Consider the following 22,500-nt stretch of genomic DNA (forward strand, 5'->3'; position numbering starts at 1 on the left):
CCCTCTCCTGGAAGAGCTACTTACCAAAGCTAAATAGTCTCGTCTACCCTTACCAAGAGGAAAGTAACTATGAACAATTACATTACAGTAGTTAACCCCTTAGGTGAAGGAGAATTGTTTGGCAATCTCAGTGTTGTCAGGTGTATGAGAATATGTAAAGAATAGGCCAGACTATTCGGTGTATGTGTAGGCAAAAGGAAAATGAATCGTAACCAGAGAAAAGGATCCAATGTAGTACTGTCTGGCCAGTTAAAAGACCCCATAACTCTTTACCGGTAGTATCTCACATTCAATAGCCTGTTGCATGGAAATGTACTTTTATTTAATACTGGAACATCATTTACCACATAGCTGTGGTTTAGAAAGAAAGCAAAAGTCGAAAGTGAATGAGTTCTGAGGTTGCAGTATTGCATGAAAAAGATTAAGTTCTGCAACGATAGAGGTGCCAAAGATTCCTCTCACATTAACACTTCATAAAACGGCAGGTCTTTATTTCATGTCAAATGCACAATAAGAATAGAATGATATATAATAAGCTTTAGTGTGTGTCGAAGATGATCTGATATCTGATATCATCATTATCTATTATTGTCGTTGATGTTGTTGTTCAAATTTTTTGGATATTGATAAAATAACAGTAATGTTTGAGTATTCAGAATACTATAAGTTGAGTACCTCCAGGAAGTTTTGTCTAACATATTTTCTGAGCTTGAAATAGGAAATATTCATCGTGAACTTCCCCAAACATGTTTTAAATAAATAGTTTTTACATTTCATGAAAACTCATACTGTCAAAGTTATTGTCATACTTTGCAAGGAATTGTTTAACTCCCCTTTACTCTGCCATGCTCATATTCCAGAATTAGTCCTTTTAAATTATAATAGAAAGGGATATAACATCTTTACAATAGTTGAATGTCAACATTTGTGGTTAGTGGAGAAGAATCGCTATTAATGTCGAAAAGGAAAACTCAGCTAAATTTGTTATGAAAAAGGTAATAATTTATATTTTACTTGACGCAATGATACAGTTAAAAGATCGCGTTATAAACAATATTTTACAAAATATCACTTATACAAACAACTGAGACTATTTCTCAAGATGTATTGATGATTGTTGTGGGAGGTCTATGTTCAATGTGTTAGGTATACAATGACCTCAATCCTCCCGAAGTTGAAGTCAGTATTGGGTAACCATAATTGTTTGTAAACAAGAACGTTAAAAAATAAGGAGTATGTTTAAATAATAAAAAGCAATGTTGCAACAAGGGAAAAGAACAGATTACTAACTTTTATATATTCCTGAGCAACAGATTTGAATAAACTGTCAAATACAAAACGCATATTTTGAAAGACATATAGTACCTTGTAAACATTGCAATAAGTTTATTGTAAAAAACGATAACTCAAAATATTGTAATCAAAGAAAATATGTGTATTGGATGATAGAATATGTCAGAAAAAAATGTAATTTTAAATTTGTAATCGGAGAGATATTATTCAAAATAAAGATGCCCCTTTCCAAATAAAACTTTTCTAAATTAAAATGTTTGATAAGTGGAGAAATCTATATGTATGGAAATAGGCAATTACAAATCTATCCTTCTACTATATCATGTCGGTACAGATATATCTCTTTTCTAAGAAAAGAGATAAAACAAAGTAAAATTTCTACCTTTGATGAATCAAAAGTTGAACTCCTACTTTTCATAAATCGAAAGTAGAATTTCTACTTTTCATAAATTAAAAGTAAAATTTTCACTTTTCATAAATCAAAAGTAAAATTTTCTACTTTTCATAAATCGAAAGTAGAATTTCTACTTTTCATAAATCAAAAGTAAAATTTCTACTTTTCATAAATCAATGGAATGACTTTATACGTTTTACTTCATATATATCAGTCAAAATTTTTCTATCTTTGAAAGTTTGACAATTCCAGTACAGTTAATTAGACTCAGGATTGATAACACGTCCTAAAATTGACATTGGTTTGGCCTGGCTGCTAAATACACACCATGCATACATTTGTTTATTTCTTACACGAAGGATCATATATATTGTGATCCGTTGAAGAGAAGAGCTTATGGAACTGTCAAAGTCTGTGGCTTTATCTGAAGCAGTATGGAATTCCTACTGGCTTGATATACAATTGCTCTAACTACTGCACATGTTTGTTTCTTTATATCAAAAAATAATCCATAAAGTAAAACTGTTGGAAAAGAATGACTTCCAAGAGAGCTGCTTTAATAGAGGATTGTTAATATAACATTTTACTGGATGAATAGGTGATACCTTAGACTCCAGATTATAAACTATAACTGAAATCTCCCAAAAATGTTATGTCAAAAATTATTATTTGGTAGTGAAACAATTCGTTCTATCAAAACCATTTGCAGTGAAATACAATAATATAAAAACATGCATATTATGTATAATGATAATATAATTTGAAAATTAAATATATATATATATATATATATATATATATATATATATATATATATATATAATATATATATAAATATTTATTATATATATATATATATATATATATATATATATATATATATATATATATATATATATATATATATATATATATATATATATATATATATATATATATGCAGAAGAACCACAGGGAAAATGAAAATACGAAATATACGATTAAGTTCCGACTAGTTTTATGATACTTCTTCAGAGGACTGATTTCAGTCCTCTCAAGAAGTATCACCAAATTAGTCAGGACTTAATCGTATATTTCGTACTTTCATTTTCCTCGTGGTTCTTCTGCATCTGAGCATCACGTTTTCCTGTGATTTTTTTATGCATATATATATATATATATATATATATATATATATATATATATATATATATATATATATATATATATATATACATGAATAATATATATATATATATATATATATATATATATATATATATATATATATATGTATCTATACATATATACATGCATATATATATATATATATATATATATATATATATATATATATATATATATATATATATATATACATATATATACATATATATATGTATATACATATATATATATATATATATATATATATATATATATATATATTATATATATATATACACACTTATATATATATATATATATATATATATATATATATATATATACATATATTCATATAAAAATACATAACAGGACCGTGTCCACACTTGTTTTACGTAATAATGTAATAACCGGTTACTATTTAAATTGTTAATCACTATCGAATATTGGATATTACTGTCATTTAGTGATATGTCCACCGATAAAACCATAAATCTTCGATTGACAACTAACCTGAACCAAATTTCAATAACCTTCAACAGACTTTGGGAATGATATACAATCTTTAATGTTATGACGAGACGATAGAGACTAAACGAGTGACTGAATTGTACAGGGTTGTTATTATTATTATTATTATTAGTAGTAGTAGTAGTAGTAGTAGTAGTAGTAGTAGTATCATTATCATTATTATTATTATTATATAATAATAATAATAATAATAATAATAGTTATTATTATTATTATCATTATTATTATTATTATTATTATTATTATTATTATTATTATTATTATTTTTATTATTTATGAATCTACAACCCTGGTTGGAAAAGTAGGATGTTATAAGCCCAGGAGCTCCAACGAGGAAAATAGCCAAGTGAGGAAAGGAAACAAGGAAAAATAAATATCTTAAGAACAGTAAGAACATTAGAATAAATATTTCTTCAATAAACTATAAAAACTCTTAACAAAACAAGAGGCAGAGAAATAAGATAGAATAGTGTGCTCGGGTGTACCTTCAAGCAACAGAGTTTAAATCTCATTATACTTTGATACTTTTGATTGTTAGAAAGAATGATGGCCAAAGGGATAAGAAGAGGATGACCTAGTATATATTACAGAAATCCTTTGATATATATCTGTATATCACTATAAATCATTATTTCGCTAGAGAGAGAGAGAGAGAGAGAGAGAGAGAGAGAGAGAGAGAGAGAGAGAGAGAGAGAGAGAGAGAGAGAGAGAGAGAGAGAGAGATAGAGAGAGAGAGAGAGAGAGAGAGAATGGATTCAATTCCATTAATGAAAATTTCGATTTTGAAAGTAAAAAGACAGAAAGAAACAAAAAGAGCTGAGTGATCACCTATATAGTTTTTATCTATTCTCATGAATAATTCTTTTCAGAGACAGAAAAAAAAAATGGAATTTAAATTGGAGTCCATCCTGCATGAATATAGCCGTTGTCAATGATCAAGCCATTAGCAAAATGGTGCAGTTTCGAAATCGAATATTTCTGTTTCCACTGGTAGAAAATTGCTTACTCTGAATGGGTATGAAATCCATCCAAACCCTAATTATGATTTTGGGAATAAATGAGTTCATTTTCATACGTGAATTATGGTATGGTGCATGTCAAATGATATTTAATGATTCGATATTACCACTTTATTTTGATTATATGTTCATCAATGTTTTTTTTCTGAGCGTACCAGGAACTGGCATAGGAAATAAGTTTAATATCTTTATTATAATTGGGTGTAAATTTGTCTGAATTTACAAATCTGATTAGAAGCAATACCTACTGATCTAGAAAAAATAACCTTTTATTTCCTGAAGATTTGTAATATAATAATTGTGGTAGCCTATTGGAAACGTCCTGGCTGGCGTTCTGCTGGCATAGTTTCTTGTAGTGTTTCTTGTAGTGTTTGCAACCTATCCTTGTGAGATAAGACTAGGTGGTTTGGGGGAGCCTATAGGTCTACCTGCCGAGTCATCAACCGCCATTGCCTGACCATCCCTGTTCCTAGCTTGGGTGAAGAGGGGGGCTGGGCATTGTCCTGCTGGGGCCTTAGCACTGTCCCTTACCTTTGTTATTCATGATCAGCCTTCAAATCTTTTAACGTTTCACAATTCATCTGTGACTAAGTAAATTAATGATTCCTACTTTAAGGTCCATATTGAAAGTCTCTAAATAAATTTCTCATGACGGTGGCTTGTGATGATTTGTACACTGTAAAACAAAATCTAATGAAAATAGCAACAAGATGCAGATCTTAATAATACATTTGAAAAACATCATTCGACTATGCTGCCAATATTATAAAAAAAAAATCTATGCTCGTTTTCATGCATTATGTAAAAGGAAATTTCTCGATTTTGTAGTGTTTCTGAAATAGACCGTTAACAATATCTTCTATTTTTTACTCGGAACTATTTTGATATTTTTTCAATGTCATAATTCTACTTTCATGTAAAAGTGTTTGAAAGCTTTTGTAAGAAGAGAAAGTTAAGAGTAAATATGAGCAAGCATGAGGTAAGGGGAGTAAATAGAAACGAAGAAAAGATGAGTCCTGAGTATGTATTAAGGAGGGTGAGGGAAGGGACTAAAGAAGGGGTCAGGTATAAAAAAAGAAGCACGAAAGGATATGTGCAAAAGAGTGAATTGAGATGCCTGTTGAAGTTAACATGAGAAGGTTTAAAGGTCGCTCATGAATGGCATAGGCAATGGACAGTGGCATTGTCCTATCGAGCAGGACATTGCCCTAGAGACCGACCATATATACATATGATCAGCGCCAAAGCCCCCTCTCTACTCAATCTAGGACCAAGGAGGGCCAGGCAATGGCTGCTGATGACTCAGCAGATAGATCTATAGGCTCCCCCAGAACCCCCATCCTTAGCTGACAAGGATAGTAAGGTTACAGCGACTAAAAGAACTAACGAGTTTGAGCACGACTCGAACTCCAGTCTGGCGATCACCAGTCACGGACGTAACCACATTTTAGAACCAATTCTTCTTTATGGAAGTATGGATGTTGTATGTGAGTGAAAGAAAAACAGCTTAAGATAGTTTGGTGTTGTGGAAAGAGAGGAAGACCATTATTTGGTAAAAATTATGTTAACAAGAATGATCCTTGATATTCAAGAAACAAATAGGCGGTTTACTCGCTGCACACGAGCCTTCTGTGTAGAAATAAAAAGCAGCTGGTATGTAGGAATTTTAATGCACATAGGCTTCATCCATGATTCCTCAGATATTGGAAAATTAAGGGGGAAATAGTTAAATATATAAATATGAATATATACATGCATACACACATACATACATACATACATACAAGCAATCATACATATATATATATATATATATATATATATATATATATATATATATATATATATAGTAAATACATCATATTTATACATAAATATATAATGTGTATACCGTATAAACACATATTTACATACATACATACAGTACACACATATCCACACACACTCACATAGACACACACACACACACACACACACTCACACACACACACACACATATATATATATATATATATATATATATATATATATATATATATATATATATATATATAGTATATTTTATATTATATAGGTATATTACAGCTAACAGGAATTAAAGACATGTCTATTGCCCCAAGGAATCTTAGAAACCGTAAAGTAGAACAAATAAGGTTTATCCCCATAATTTTCCTTTAAAGATAAAAGCGACATTGGGATAATCTCGACAGTAAACCAAAGCTTTTGAGCTTTGAGGCTTTTAAGTATTTAGTAAATAATTGAGCTGGAAAAGAGGTACATCTCCTTTGATGTCACTTATTGTAGATTAACACTAAACAAAAAGTCAAATAAAAAGAATATTGTTGGAACATTTCTACTTCAATGTTGATATACAGGAGTGAGTGTATGTAGGTGTGTGTAGACATAGGTCGGCTGTTGTAATAACATTTCTAAATGCTAATGACGAGAATTTGAATATTCAACACTGTATAGATTACTTAGAGGATGAAAGGACAATTGAAAAGTCTATATTTGAATTTAAAACATGAAATGAAACTGTGTTATCTAAAGCTGATAGAGGTTGGACAAGTTAATTATGAATGTATTAGATTTTAGATTTTAATTCATATTTCTTTTTGCAAGTCTTTCAACATCTATAGCTGCTTTATTTTTAAAAGGATGTTGTGTTCAATTAAGGGAATACATACAACAGTTGTCTGTTTAATTGTATATTTCTTAGCTAATATCTGAAGAATTTAATTCACCCCAAGGCGATGATGGGATTGGAACGAAAATTAATAAAAGCCGTGAAACATTTGGATATTTTCAATTTAATTTCATAATTTTTTGTGTTATTTAAACAGTAAAGAAAATTTTAACGACCCTACTATACTGATAATGAAATAATTTTTCTTTCAATGGCTTTTCTCAATATGTATTCATGTGGGTAGATATTATAGAAAAGTGTTCAGTTTTTAAGACAAAATATTTTTCATTTGGTCGTGAAATGTCATCTGAAGGTTTATGCCTCCTGATCCAGCTGAAACGATATTCCTTTTTTTATAAAGGAAAAGGTCATTGTAATGATTATACACGTAATATATCACATGGTGTGATCATGAATTATTTCAAATATGACTTATATGTATCAGATTGGCTTTATCCGTCAATATTCTTGATTAAAAATAAGCAAAAGGCCTTTATTTATATTGTATTTCTTAACTTAAAATGGTCTTGTATTCTAATCCATTTTCTTACGGGAGTTAAATCACGACCTGTGCTCCATAAATATGTAATATCCTGGAAAAGACATCTCAACACGAAGTTCAGAGATCAAACAAACAACCATTGATCGTGAATATCCTACGATTCCTTAAGCTTTTTAGGACAGGAGAAATAGCAATGAAATTACAGGAAGCCAGGGAAAGGAAAATTATTGGGTACACAAAGGAGACAATAGGAAGATAGTCTGCATGAGACTATTCTTATACTTCTGATGACAATGGGAAGGTTATCAACAAGAGCTAGTAGCTAACGGTGAATTAAGAAAGCCAATAGAATGAGCCAGCTAGATAACTGGAAGTTATTTTACCGTGCAGAAGAGAAAGGTTTCTTTCTTTTCCCCTTCGAACCATCGAACCCTTCCGGTTTTGCATTGTGTACTGTCTTCATCCACTCTGTTTACTCTATTCAGAGGTATCTTCCGCCAAACTCAGGCAAAGCACATACAGTAATCCCCGAAATTGGATATTCAACTTCATCGCCAACAAGAAAGTGGCCGAGACCGTGATGGCTCCGAGGACTGGCTTTTATTTGCCAGAATGATTCATTTTAGTTTATCTCCTGAATGCAAATGGAGCAGCCCCCTCTCGGAAAGAGGATTTCCAACTGGACCAGCGTCCCATGAAAGAGGCAATGGCTCTTTGCCTTGACTTCATCTCGTTGTTTTAAAATGTTTGGTCTAATATCAGTCGTCGGTTGAAAAAAAAAAAAGTGGATCGCGTCCAGCTAAAGTTTAATTGATGCGTGGATGGAGAGAGCGATGTCGAACAGTGTAGCATCCCTTTTTGGAAAACTCTGTGAAGGTTTCGCTTATGATTTTTGCTCAATATCTTTATTTGATGTAACTTAGGAAGCAACACATATATCCACATATATTTCTATATTTCCTTTTGTGTACTTATATATATATATATATATATATATATATATATATATATATATATATATACATATATATATATACATATATATATATATATATATATATATATATATATATATATATATATATATATATATATATATATATATATATATATATATATATATATATATATATATATATATATATATATATATATATATATATATATATATTTATATATATATATATATATATATATATATATATATATATATGTACTGTATAATTATATAGATGTATATTGTATAGTTTGATAGTCTCTTGGTCATACATCAACAAACGCATCCGATAGAGTGTAAAAAAAAAGAAAAAAAAATATGCAATTTACGGAAATAATTCTTATCTATGCGATATTTATTTTAGAGTTTCAAAACTAACTCTACTTTAATAGCTTTCTAGGAGTCATACCACTTCCGGTTCCGAGACCAGTGAAGCTGTGTATTATTTTGAATATCACCTAGTGATAGAAAGACTTTGCTGACATATGCTCCCTTGTTCTTTTTTTAGAGACTGGTTCCAGATTTAATTTCTTTTGGAAAGAAGTAAGGTTCCAGAAATAATTATGGGCCCTTTACAATTTTTATGTATATGTTATGGCTTTATTGTGTTCCTAGTTTTGAAGATAGTTTAAGATAATAATAATAATAATAATAATAATAATAATAATAATAATAATAATAATAATAATAATAATAATAATAATAATGAACGGGAAAATTTCGACATAATAATAATAATAACAATAATAATAATAATAATAATTACACTAATGATAATTGCACGTGGAAATGGTGCCAATAATTATAGGTGTATTATTATTATTATCATTATTATTATTATTATTATTATTATTATTATTATTATTATTATTATTATTATTATCACTTGCTAAGGTGAAAACCTAGTTGGGTATTGTACCAACCGTGTTTCACACAATTGTACATAATTCCTTTTGTATATATTATGCTTGTATCTTCGCTCTTCCCTCGCACTAAAACGAACATGAAAATTCATGTCTGGTTTTTCCTCTGTAATATTGTCTGTCTTGTGAACTTGTTATGTCCTGTTGCCTTGAAGTTTTGTATATAAGGAGAGAGTTCTACAATAATATAGCTCAGTCATTTCCAACCTGCCTTTGAGTTCACAACCTTACTCGGCGCCGTCACATTGGTGACCCCGGAAGTCGACTCGCTCCCACTGCCTTCCACCCCTTCGACCCTCCATCGTTGGTACTATGACGGATACGGACTCTACTACTGCAGTTGGCGCTGCGGCTGCACCATTGAAACTTTCACCGTTCGCCACCGGAGAGGCGTTTGCTTGGTTTCAACGCGCTGAAGTCCACTTCCGTATCAGGGGCGTGACTCGCTCAACCACCAAAGCGGATTATGTTATCGCGGCGATACCCGAGGACACCTTCCCAGAAATATCCGACTGGCTTTGTGAATAAGAAGACACCCCAATAGTGTATGACGCCCTCAAAACATACCTTCTGCAGCAGTAATCGCCGTCGCCAGCCGCCTGTATAGCAAAGCTTTTTCAGCTCTCGCAACAACCATTGGGGGACCAAAGGGCTTCGCTTGCCCTCAGGGAAATGACCAGTATCGCTCGCCTTCAACCTGCCGCAGACGGCTCTCCTCGTGAGGTGAACCTACTTCGTGCCCTTTGGATACGCCGTTTACCCGAACCTGTACGCGCTGCCATACCCGATGTCGATAGTTTACTGATAAAGGACTTGATGACCAAAGCCGACGCCCTTATGGACAGCCACTTCAAGACTTCCATCAACGCCTCCACCCCGGACGACGAAGATGCCTATTCAACGTCAACCGAAGCTGACATGAATGCCGTAGGACATACACGCCTACCCCGTGACGTGCCGAAGCGGCGACAAAGCCGCCCACCACCCACAATTGCTCGCGCCACAACGAACGACTTCTACAGCCACTTACTACCTCCCATCCGCCGCAGTTTTGCTACTACCACTTCAGATTCGGGGCAACCGCGAAGAAATGTGCCAAAGATTGTCAGTGGCCCAAAAAACGTGTAAGTAGGCCATCGCTTGTGGCGGTGGCCTCCCATGTTTCTAATCTTTTCTTTTTACAGGATGCAGGAACACGCGTGCGATTTTTGGTAGACACGGATGCTTGTCGTTCTCTTTTGCCAAGGAAACTCTTCAAGGCACGACGTAGTCTGTCTACATCTGATGACGTCCGCTTAGTAGCTGCCAACGGATCTGCGATACCCACCTACGGTTACAAGAACCTCACATTATCGTTCGGTAAATTCAATTGGAAGTTTCTCGTTACTGACGTCACAATGCCAATCCTCGGTGCGGATTTCCTCTCTCATTTCCACCTTCTGGTCGATGTCGCCCACCGACGATTGGTCAACGCAGACTCGTACTTGTCGACACCTCTTCAACCCGCCCCCTCTAACCTTGCTCTCCACATCAGCGCACCCACGGATGCCTACGCCCACCTCCTCACATCGTACCCGGAAGTTTTCCATCCAGAACTTCGCCAAACGCCCACGGTTCCTGCCAAGTACGGTATTTATGACCATATCAAGACGACGGGACCCCCAGTCTTCGCAAAATTCAGACGTCTGGCACCGGAACGATTGGCAGCCGCCAAAAAGACTTTCGCTGAAATGGAGAAAATGGGCCTTTGCCAAAAGGCCTCCAGCCCATGGTCGTCGCCCTTACACACATCGTTCTGAAGAAAGAGGGCTCCCTCCGTCCGTGTGGGGATTACAGGCACATGAATATGCAAACAGAACCGGATCACTACCCCCTCCCAAACATTGCCGACGTGACCTCCTACCTGCGCAAAGCGAAGGTTTTATCTACGATCGACCTCCTGAAGGGGTATTATCAGGTGCCTATGAACCCAGAAGACATCCCCAAGACCGCCATCACCACTCCGTTTGGTACATACACCTTCAATTACTCCTGTTTTGGCCTTCGTAATGCTGGGGCAACGTTTCAACATCTCATGGATGGCATCTTAGGGGACCTCCCTTACTGTGTATGTTATGTGGACGACATACTTGCGTTCTCCTCCTAAAAAGAGAAACACCTCCGTCACAGGCTCATCGTGCTCGACCGCCTGCAACAAAACGGCCTTGTAGTCCGGTACGACAAATTTACCTTTGGCGCCAAGGAAGTGTCGTTTTTAGGGTACCGCATCACTCCTGAAGGTGTCCACCCCCTCCCTGAGAAGGTAGCAACCGTTCAGAACTTCCCCGTGCCCTCGACGGTCAAAGCTCTGCAGGAATTCTTGGGCATGATCAACTATTATCACCGTTTTTCTGCCAGCCATTGTCGCCACTCTTGCTCCCCTCTACGCCTCCCTTAAGGGCAAGCCGAAGGACCTGAAGTGGTGTCCCCTTCAAGAAGCAGCCTTCTGCAATGCAAAGAAGGCCCTATCAACTGCTGCGGCTCTCACTTTTCCTATCCCACATGCCCCTCTCCTTCTCTCCATCTATGCCAGCGACATCACTATTGGTGCAGTACTCTAGCAGGTGGTCAAAGGCTCGCCCCGCCCATTGACCTTCTTCAGCAGAAAATTGTCCAAGGCAGAATCGGGTTATTCTACCTTCGATCGAGAATTGCTGGCGGTGCACTTGGCTGTCCGTCACTTTTGCCATTTCTTAGAAGGTGCGCCCTTCGTCATTCGCACAGACCATATGCCTCTGGTGCACGCCTTCACTTGACAGTCTGACGTCTGGTCTGCCCGTCAACGTTGACATCTCTCCGCCGTGGCTGAATACAATTGGACCATCCAATACGTACCTGGGAAAATGAATCCCGTTGCCGATGCCCTCTCAAGAAACACGTTGGCTGCCGTTCAACTGGGATTGGATTACAACGCCCTGGCTGAAGCCCAACGACAGAAACCAGAGTATCAAGCTTGTAGGACATCCTGCACATCCCTCCGTTGGGAAGACTTCCCCCTTGAAGACTCCAACACCACCCTCCTCTGTGACGTCAGTACTGGTAGACCGCGACCTTGGATTCCTGCTCCCATGCGCCGACAGGTGTTTGATTTTATTCACGGCCTTTCACATCCCTCGTGCCGTTCTACTGCACAGCTGCTAAAGGAAAAGTTCATTTGGCACGGCATTTCTAAGGATGCTAAGGATTGGGTCCGCGCCTGTACTTCTTGCCAGACTTCCAAAGTACATCGACACACAGATTCAGGAGTGGGTACCTTTCCTCAACCTCAGCGTCGTTTCGCACACATCCACGTTGACGTTGTTGGCCCCCTACCCACATCACAAGGACATTGTTACCTGTTTATCGTCATCGACCGCTCCACTCGTTGGCCTGAAGCCATTCCCATGGAAACTGCAAAGTCCACCTCATGTACATCTGACGTACTCTCTGGATGGATTTCAAGATTCGGTATCCCTGAGCATATTACTTCTGACAGGGAACCACTTTCACCTCTCAATTGTGGACGTCATTAGCGAATCTCCTGGGCATCACCCTACATCAGACAACGGCCTACAATCCCGCTGCCAATGGAATGGTTGAACGTTTTCATCGCACCCTCAAAGCAGCTTTGATGTCCCGCTGCAAGGATTGCAACTGGTTTACTCAGCTTCCCTGGGTCCTCCTGGGACTAAGGACCACTCCTAAAGACGTCCTTGACGTCTCGACAGCTGAAATGGTGTATGGCGACCAGTTGGTCGTCCTTGCCAAATTTTTTTCCTTCTGCAACCTCCTCTGACGATCTCCAGCACATACGTCACGTCATGGGAAAATTTACTCCGTGCCGCCAGACTTACAAGCCCCCAGCGAAGCATCACATACCAACGGACTTGCACTCTGCAACGCATGTCTTCCTGCGCAACGACACCAGCAATCCACCACTAACGCCCCCTTACATGGGCCCTTTCCTTGTAATCCGACGCAGTCCGAAAGCATTCCTCCTAAACATTCGGGGCAAAGAAGACTGGGTCTCCATTGATCGTCTAAAACCTGCTTATCTTCTGCCAGATGACCCGCCTATAGTTCGCCTTCCTAAATCAGGGCGCCCTATTTAACATGTACAGCATGTCATTTTTAGGGGTGGAGCCATTTACCAACCGTGTTTCACACAATTTTACATAATTCCTTTTGTATATATTATGCTTGTATCTTCGCTCTTCCCTCGCACTAAAACGAACATGAAAATTCATGTCTGGTTTTTCCTCTGTAATATTGTCTGTCTTGTGAACTTGTTATGTCCTGTTGCCTTGAGGTTTTGTATATAAGGAGAGAGTTCTACAATAATATAACTCAGTCATTTCCAACCTGCCTTTGAGTTCACAACCTTACTTGGCGCTGTCACAGTATCAAGATGCTAAAAGCCCAACGGCTCCATCAAGGAAAATAGCCCAGTGAGGAAAGGAAATAAGGAAATGAACTACAAGATAAGTTAAAAAACAATAATAACATTAGAATAAATCTTTCATATATAAACTATGAAAAAATTCAAAACAACAGGAGGATAAAAACTTCAAAATTACATGAAGAAGAGAAACTTGATAGAATAGTGTGCCCGAGTATATCCCCAAATAAGAGATCTCTAATCCAAGACAGTGGAATACCAAAGTATAGAGGCTATGACACTACGCAAGACTAGAGAAAAATGGTTTGATTTTGGAGTGCTATTCTCCTAGAAGAGCTGCTTACCATATGTTAAGTAGTCTCTTCTACTTCTACCGAGTGAAAAGTAGCTTCTGAACAATACAGGACAGTATTTTACTTCTTGAGAGCATGATAATTGTTTGGTAATTTCAGTGTTTTCAAGTGTATGAGGAAAGAGGAGAATGTATAAATAATAGGCCAGACTATTCTCTGAATATGTCGACAAAGATGAAATGACCTGTAACAGGGGAGAGGGATCCAGTGTAGTGCTGTATGGCCAGTCAAAGGATCCAATAACTCTCCAGCGGTAGTATCTCAACGGGTGCCTGGTGGGTTGGCCAATCTACTACTTACAAGGGACAATACCTAAGGCATTGAAAAGGCATCTTTAGAAGGTATGGGTCGGTATAGCACCAGCAGAGAGTGCTACCTGAAACAGCACCTATAGTGAATAACGTAAGGAATTCTTATGGAAGCTGGGTGTAGCCTGGAACCCCCTACTATAAATAAATAATATAATTGCCATAATGTTCGTAAGTGCATAATCATTGTCATAAATTTTTTTGTTTGAAATCTAGAAGTAAAATTGACCGGAGTAAGCATCTTGTCACAATCATAGTCAAAGATTATAATGAAAATATGAAAATGTAAACAAATTAAAGCCAGAGTGAAGGGTATATCCACATTTTCTATAGCTAGCGTGGTGATTTCTTCTGCACATATCCACGATTTATTAAGATATTCAAGAATATCTAATGAAAATTACATTCTTGATTGAAACACTCCTACAGGGACCACTCCGCTTGCTCACTAACGCGAGTACCTTGATGATAAGAGAGCTGACATTTTCTTGGTAACATTTGTCAACACACATATCTCTCTCTCTCTCTCTCTCTCTCTCTCTCTCTCTCTCTCTCTCTCTTCCTAGAATAAGTTAGACAAGATTACAAAAACTCTGTAAACATTTAAACCAATTTGCACTACATAAAAGCAAATGTTGTCTTTATGATTGGACTAAAAAGTCTTTGAGACATCCAAAATCCTCGTAACACTCTCTCTCTCTCTCTCTCTCTCTCTCTCTCTCTCTCTCTCTCTCTCTCTCTCTCTCTCTCTCTCTCTCTCTCTCTCTCTCTCTCTCTCTCGATTCCAAGAATAATTTCGACAAGATTACAAAAACTCTAAACGTTTAAACTTCTTACCCTTACCTCAAAGCAAATGGTGTCTCTACGATTGGACTAAAAAGTCTTTGAGACATCAAAAATCTCTCTCTCTCTCTCTCTCTCTCTCTCTCTCTCTCTCTCTCTCTCTCTCTCTCTCTCTCCATTTTCTATTTCTTATCACCTTAAATTGTATTCCCTTCCATCTCAGTGACTCCAATTTAGATCTGTCTCTCCACCAACCATTTTTATGTGATGTTCGTCTTGGAACGACAGGTCAATATGAGAAACCTTAGGCAGCTATTTTTGTTCTTTTAATGGTGACGATAAGAAATATAAAAACAAATAGTGAGAAAAATCAAGGCTCGTAACTTAAATGAAGCTATAAACACTCCTTTGCTTTCATTTATCACAAGTTTTACTTATTTATGTCAAATTTTGCATGATTCGGTTATAGAAATGTGATTATTGAGGATGTGATTATTACAGAGACTTACAATTATTTGCTCCATTGCCCGTGTCTTTGTTACGCTCTCTGAGAAGAAGAAGAAGAAGAAGAAGAAGAAGAAGAAACAAGATATCAACGTAAGTTGGTCCAATGAAAGTCTTCTGATCAGCGATGAAATTTATAGTATTTGTGTTTGATCAAGTCTTCAATGGGGAATCAACCTTTATCTTGTACCCTACGCACGTTGATCTTGACAATCATTGATTTACAATAACTAATCATGACATCACTGATTAATGAATTATTGGAAATAAAACATTCGCAAAACTGATACTGATCAAGAGGGGGAGTGATATCCGTGTCGTCCGCACTTTTGATGCGCTGTTTCTGATAATGGAAATAAGTTGAACTATAGAGGGAAGAAGCCTTGTACAATCGTAGATGGTTTCCATAATTTTGATTATCATTTACATGAAGGTATTCGCAAACCATACCATCCACCAAACTGTGATTGAGTAAAAATAATGCAAATATATGTAAATGTTTAAGAAATTGAATCTCCAGGGTAGTAGATAGATAGATAAAATGTATTGACTTTATGAAATATATATATATATATATATATATATATATATGTATATATATATATATATATATATATATATATATATATATGTATATATATATATATATATATATATATATATATATATATATATATATATATATATATATATATATTAAAATTGGCAAAACAAATGAATATCTTATCAGTTGAAATGCTATTAATTATACCTGTAAATCAGTATCAGATTTCAGTGCATTGATAATAAATAACCCTTTTATCAAATATAAACATTTCAAAACAATGAAAATTACCTTATTCGCCGGAACCTTTTTTTTCATTTAATTCTGAAATGAACAAGGATATGTTAACAAACATCCTCTAGTTTTTCTATATATTTTGATAACAAAAGAATAATACTTAACCCACTCCACCAAGTAACATCGTTATCCTCCTGTTTCAATTAAAATTTTCCACCAAAATAATAATTTTGCTGAATTCCCTGTGATGTTACCGACTCCAGGCATAGCTAAATAACTTGATTAATCCTGTCTTACCTTAAAAAAAATAATGTCTGTAATGCTAAGATGACTTTTGATATAAGATTCACTATTTTTGTTTTTCTTTCCATAGTGAGTATATCTATATAAATACTCAATCATAATAAATTAAAAAAAAAATAATTTCAAGCGACATATACTGTATATAATTAAATGACTTCTTTTCATTAAAGTTACAAGTTCCTTTACAAACTCCTACTCGATTTCCTCTGGTATGCTAATAATGGAAATGTATTGGATATCGACATTTGTTGCATATTCAGTTTCCATGAAGTGAAAAGGGTAATAACATCTCTTGTCAGGTTTCCTTCATTATGCTTATTTAGATTTATATGTTTGACGATATGTAAGAAAACTGAAATAATATTGAAATCTGCTAAGATTTAATCGATAAAAAGACAAAGATAGCCATTAGGCATTGACAACTCGCTTTTGAAAAATAAATAATTTCATACACTTTTAATTTCCCTTATCCATATCATCTGAATGATGATAACAGTTAATCTAAAAGCAATGATGAACAAGCAACATTAACAACAACATCATCAATAATAATAATAATAATAATAATAATAATAATAATAATAATAATAATAACAATACTTTTGATTGATATCAAGAGTAATGACAATAATAATGATGATATCAATATTAATGATAAAGATAATAACAATTAATATTATATATATTATCATTATAGTGAGCATTATTTGGCTGTATGAGACTTCACGAGCACTGCTCATCTCGAATAAAGCATTTTATATTCTTCGATTTTTCTCAAGTGGAAAACGATATAGTAAATGTTCAATAGAACCTTGCTAGTGACACACGAATGTGAAGGGTTAACAATAGATAGTGGGAAGTTTAGCCGTGAATAGTTGAAACATGCAGGAGAATAAGATAACAGAATTAATCAGAAAGGATGAATCTGGTGGTATCTGACAACACTGGAAAGATATATTATACCGTACAATGGCAAGTGTTAATTCTGAAGGAGGGGAAGGAGGTGGATGGATAGCCTATGGTTGATTTAAAATCTTGATTCCATGTGTATTGTAACTGATTCTTTATCGATCTTTTGCGTCTGCAGTAACTGATTCTAAGTCATGCTTTCACGTCTGTTGTAACATAATTTATGTCATGCGTTAACATTTATTGTAACTGATTCTATGTTGTTTTATGTCTATTGTAATTGATTTTCAATCAAGATTTTGCGTCAATGTATTAATCCTTGTTATTACTGTTCTTAATGCTATCATTATTAGCATTTTCATTATAATCATTATTGTTATTTCTGTTATAATTATTATTATCATTAGTAGTATCATCATTAGAGTCAATAATGTGCAAAATCTACTTATTTTGCGAGCGTCGTTGTTCATTTGCAGAAGAGAAAATTAATCCCGGAAAAAGAATGAGGGAAATAAGCTTACACTAAATTATTCTAGAAGTAAACAAATATCAAAAGCAAAAGACAGTCAATATTCAAACTTGTATATCCTTTTATGTTTATGATATCGTTATTAATCTTTATCATTAGCAAAGTCTCCACAAAAGAAGTCAGGGATTAAATTTCTCTCACGTCTATTATCTAAAATTCTCATTTCACCAAGACTTATGATAAATATCATCATGTTTGACATGAGGATAACATCAAAAGTAGATTTGTAACAATCAAATATACTCGGTTTCTACATTCCTTTTTGTCAAATGTGAGAGAGAGAGAGAGAGAGAGAGAGAGAGAGAGAGAGAGAGAGAGAGAGAGAGAGAGAGAGAGAGAGAGAGAAAGAAAGTGTTTTAAACTATAATGTATTTAAATTCTGGCCGTTGAAATCAAGTATGAAAATGCGACCGCCCGCTATTCATCTGTCTAATTTTCTCCACATAATTTAAAGGAAATGAGAATAATATTTATTTTTCATCTCTGCAGGAGATTAGCCCAAGCCTTTAGAGGAGAGCAAATGTTCGCTCGTGCTGAAATGGGCTCGGATAGAAAAAAAAAAAAAAAAAAAAAAAAAAAAAAAAAAAAAAAAAAAACGGTCTTTTGTATGATGGTTGCCCGGTTTGAAATCCTCTTCCGGTGGAATTCCATTTACAAAGCGGAGGAATTAGCAACCGAGGAATAGCGGGAATTATCAAAATCTCCGGACGAAAACCTTTCCTTTATGTCATGTTTTAAATGAGCTTCGTTTCTCCTCGACTCTCGACATTTTGAACACTGGGATACCGGGGATGAATGCAATGAGGTGAAAAATTAAACATGATGAAATATATTTTTGAAAATAATCTTAAAAGACAACGTATCCTTCATTCTGAAAATGATAAGGTTTCAGAATTCACCTTTATGAAATGATGGTCTTCTCAACTTTAGTAATTATGAGCACATAAGTACATAAAAATGCTTAGAAAAAGAAGAAACGCGTTTTAGGATGCGAAGTATTTGATTAAATCCTATAATAAGGGTGTTGGTTGGGCTGTCAGCATATCGTTAATATTAAGAACAAGCCTAGGAGGTAAAAACAAATTAACTAAAAAACTGTCGGCAACTAAAATTGGCTAGAAAATATTATCTTCATCTTAATGAAATAATCAAACCTACCATCTTGATAAGATATGATTTTTAGATCTTAACCCGATTTCAATAATTCATCCACACTAGTAAAACCATTTCAATTTCATTATCTTAATGGCATTTGATACTATTTAACAACTGATATGATGTTTCTTGGGTATACTTAGTACCACAACTCATCTCCCGATTGTCATGATGCATTCTAAGGTTAGTGCAACTGAACTTTATCAAACTATCATCAAGTTTATATACAGCAACTTGCGAGGAAGAACGTCATAAAAATTAAAAAAACCGAACATGAGTCAGCATGATAACACAAGTTGATCTATTAACAGTGCAGGGAAAAGTGCGTGACAAGATAAAGAATGTGAACTGTTACAGTGTACGAGTGTGTATAAAACATGTGCGGTACATGGCTTCCCCCTAAAAAGGACATACATGTGAAAAGGGACACCCTGGTCTAGAAAGGTGTACTGTAGGCAAGCCATCTGACACGATATATACTATACAGGTTTTAGGAGATCATTGGAGACCCAGTCTTCTTTGCTACGAATGTTGATGCAGAAAGCCTTCGGCACACGACAGACCACGAGAAAAGGGCCCGTATAAGGATGTGGTAACAGTGGCTTAGTAGTGCCATTGCGAGAAAAATGTGTGTTGGCGAGTGCAGATCGGCCAGTAAGTGTTGCTTAGCCGGAGAATTGTAAGTCTGGCGGCAGGGAGTAAATTCTCCCATAACGTGACGTATGATCTGGAGATTGTCGGAGGAGGTTGCAGACGGAAAAAAATAGCAGAGTTGTAGGTGGTTGTCTGATGTAGGGTGAATGGTACCCCTATCAGAAGTAATATGCCCAGGGATACCAAATATCGCTATCCATCCTGAGAGTAAGGTAGATGTACATGAGGCAGACATCGATGTTTCCATGGAAAGGGATTCAGGCCAACTAGTGGAGCGGTTGATGACGGTAAACAGGTAATTATATCCTTTTGATGTAGGTAGGAGACTCACTATGTGGACGTGAATGTGGGCAAAACACCACAGAAGTTGATGGGAGGTGCCCAATGCTGAATCCATGTGTCGATGTACATTTGAAGTTTGGTATGAAGTACAAGCACAGACCCAATTCTTAGCTTCCTTAGTAATATTGTTACAAATGAACTTCGTCTTCAGTAGCTGTTTAGTATATTGGCATTAGGGATGTAATAAGCCACAACATCAATGACTTCGGAAACTTCGAAAACTTCAATTACTATTTCCATACAATTATCAAAAACCATAATTTTCATTTAAGTTATTAAAATTATCATTATTATTAGGATTATTGAAATTATTGTTTTTATTGAAATCATTAAGATTTTTATTATTATGAAATTAAACACCTTTCAGTGCATGGGAGAAAGTATCCACGGTGTAGGTCTACAAGTACTGATGTCACAGAGGAGGGTAATGTTGGAATCGTCGAGTAAGATGTCTTCCCAAAGGAGGGATGTGCAATATATCCTACATGCTTGGTACTCTGTATATTTTTGTTGTGCTTCTGCCAAGGTATTGTAATCCAATGTCGGGTAAATAGTCGTCAATGTGCTTCTTGAGAAGACTGAGGCAACAAGATTCATTTTCCCAGGGACGTGCTGAAGTGTGCAATTGTATTCAGCCATGGCATAGAGAAGTCACCATTGACAGGCAGACCAGGCATTGGACTGTCGAGGGAAGGCGTGCACCAGAGCCATGTAGTCTATGTGAATAATGAAGGGTGTACCTACTAAGAATTGGCAAAAGTGACGGACAACCAAGTGCATCACCAGCAATTTGCAATCTAAGGTAGGATAGCCGGATTCCGCATTGGACAGTTTTCTACTGAAGAAGGTTAATGGGCTGGGCGAGCTGTTGACCACCTACTTGAGCACTGATCCAATAGCGATATACCCGACATCGGTGTAGAGATGAATATGTTCATGTGGCATGAGAAAAGTGAGAGGAGTAGTGGTTGATAAGAATTTTTTGTGTTGCAGAAATCCGCTTCTTGAAGGGGACCCCACTTCAGATCTTTTAGCTTGCCCTTGAAGGAGCCATAGAGGGGAGGGGGCACCAAGAGTGGCAGCAATGCCTAGCAGGAAACGGAGATAATAGTTGATCATGCCCAGGAATTCTTGCAGTGCTTTGATGGTCGAAGGCGTGGGGAAGTTCTGAAAGGCTTCTTTATTTTCAAGAATCATTCAGGAGTGATGCGATGCTCTAAGAACGTTACTTCGTTGGCGCTGAAGGTACACTTGTCGTACAGGACTACAAGTCAGTTTTGTTGTAGGTGATGGAGGTGCTCATGGAGGAAGAGAACATTAATATATAATCCACGTAACATACAGGGAAGGGGAGCTCACCTAAGATGCCATTCATGAGACGTTGAAAATATGCCCCAGCATTTCGAAGGCCAAAAAAGAGTATTTGAAGGCGTATATACCGAAGGGGGTGGTGATGGAGGTCTTGGAGATGTCTTCTGGGATCATGGGCACCTGATAATACCCCTTCAGGAGGTTGAGCGTGGAAGAAACCCTTGCTTTTGCAATTAGGAGGTCACATTGGCGATGTTAGGTGATGATCTGTTTCTGTCTGTATGTTCAAACACCTTGAATCCCCACATGAACGCAGGAAGCCATCTTTCTTCAGGATGACATGTAAGGGTGATGATCTGGTGCCCGACGCCTGAATCTGACAGACATTGAGAGCCCTGTTGTCTTGATATGGTGATAAATACCTTGTTTGGCGGGAACCTTGGTCATTTGGCGAAGTTCTGGACAGAGAACATCCTGGTAGGATGTGAGGAGGCGGGCATATGCAACTGTGGGTGAGCTAATGTGGAGAGCAAGGCTAGAAGGGGTCATTGAAGAGTTATGGATGAATAAGAGTCTGCACTGCCTAGCCGTCAGGGACCGGCATCAACCAGGAGGTGGTAATGTGAGATGAAATCCACGATGAGGATTGGCCATGTGACG

This window comes from Palaemon carinicauda, chromosome 14, assembly GCF_036898095.1.
Source record: "Palaemon carinicauda isolate YSFRI2023 chromosome 14, ASM3689809v2, whole genome shotgun sequence".
In the NCBI taxonomy this organism is placed as follows: domain Eukaryota; kingdom Metazoa; phylum Arthropoda; class Malacostraca; order Decapoda; family Palaemonidae; genus Palaemon; species Palaemon carinicauda.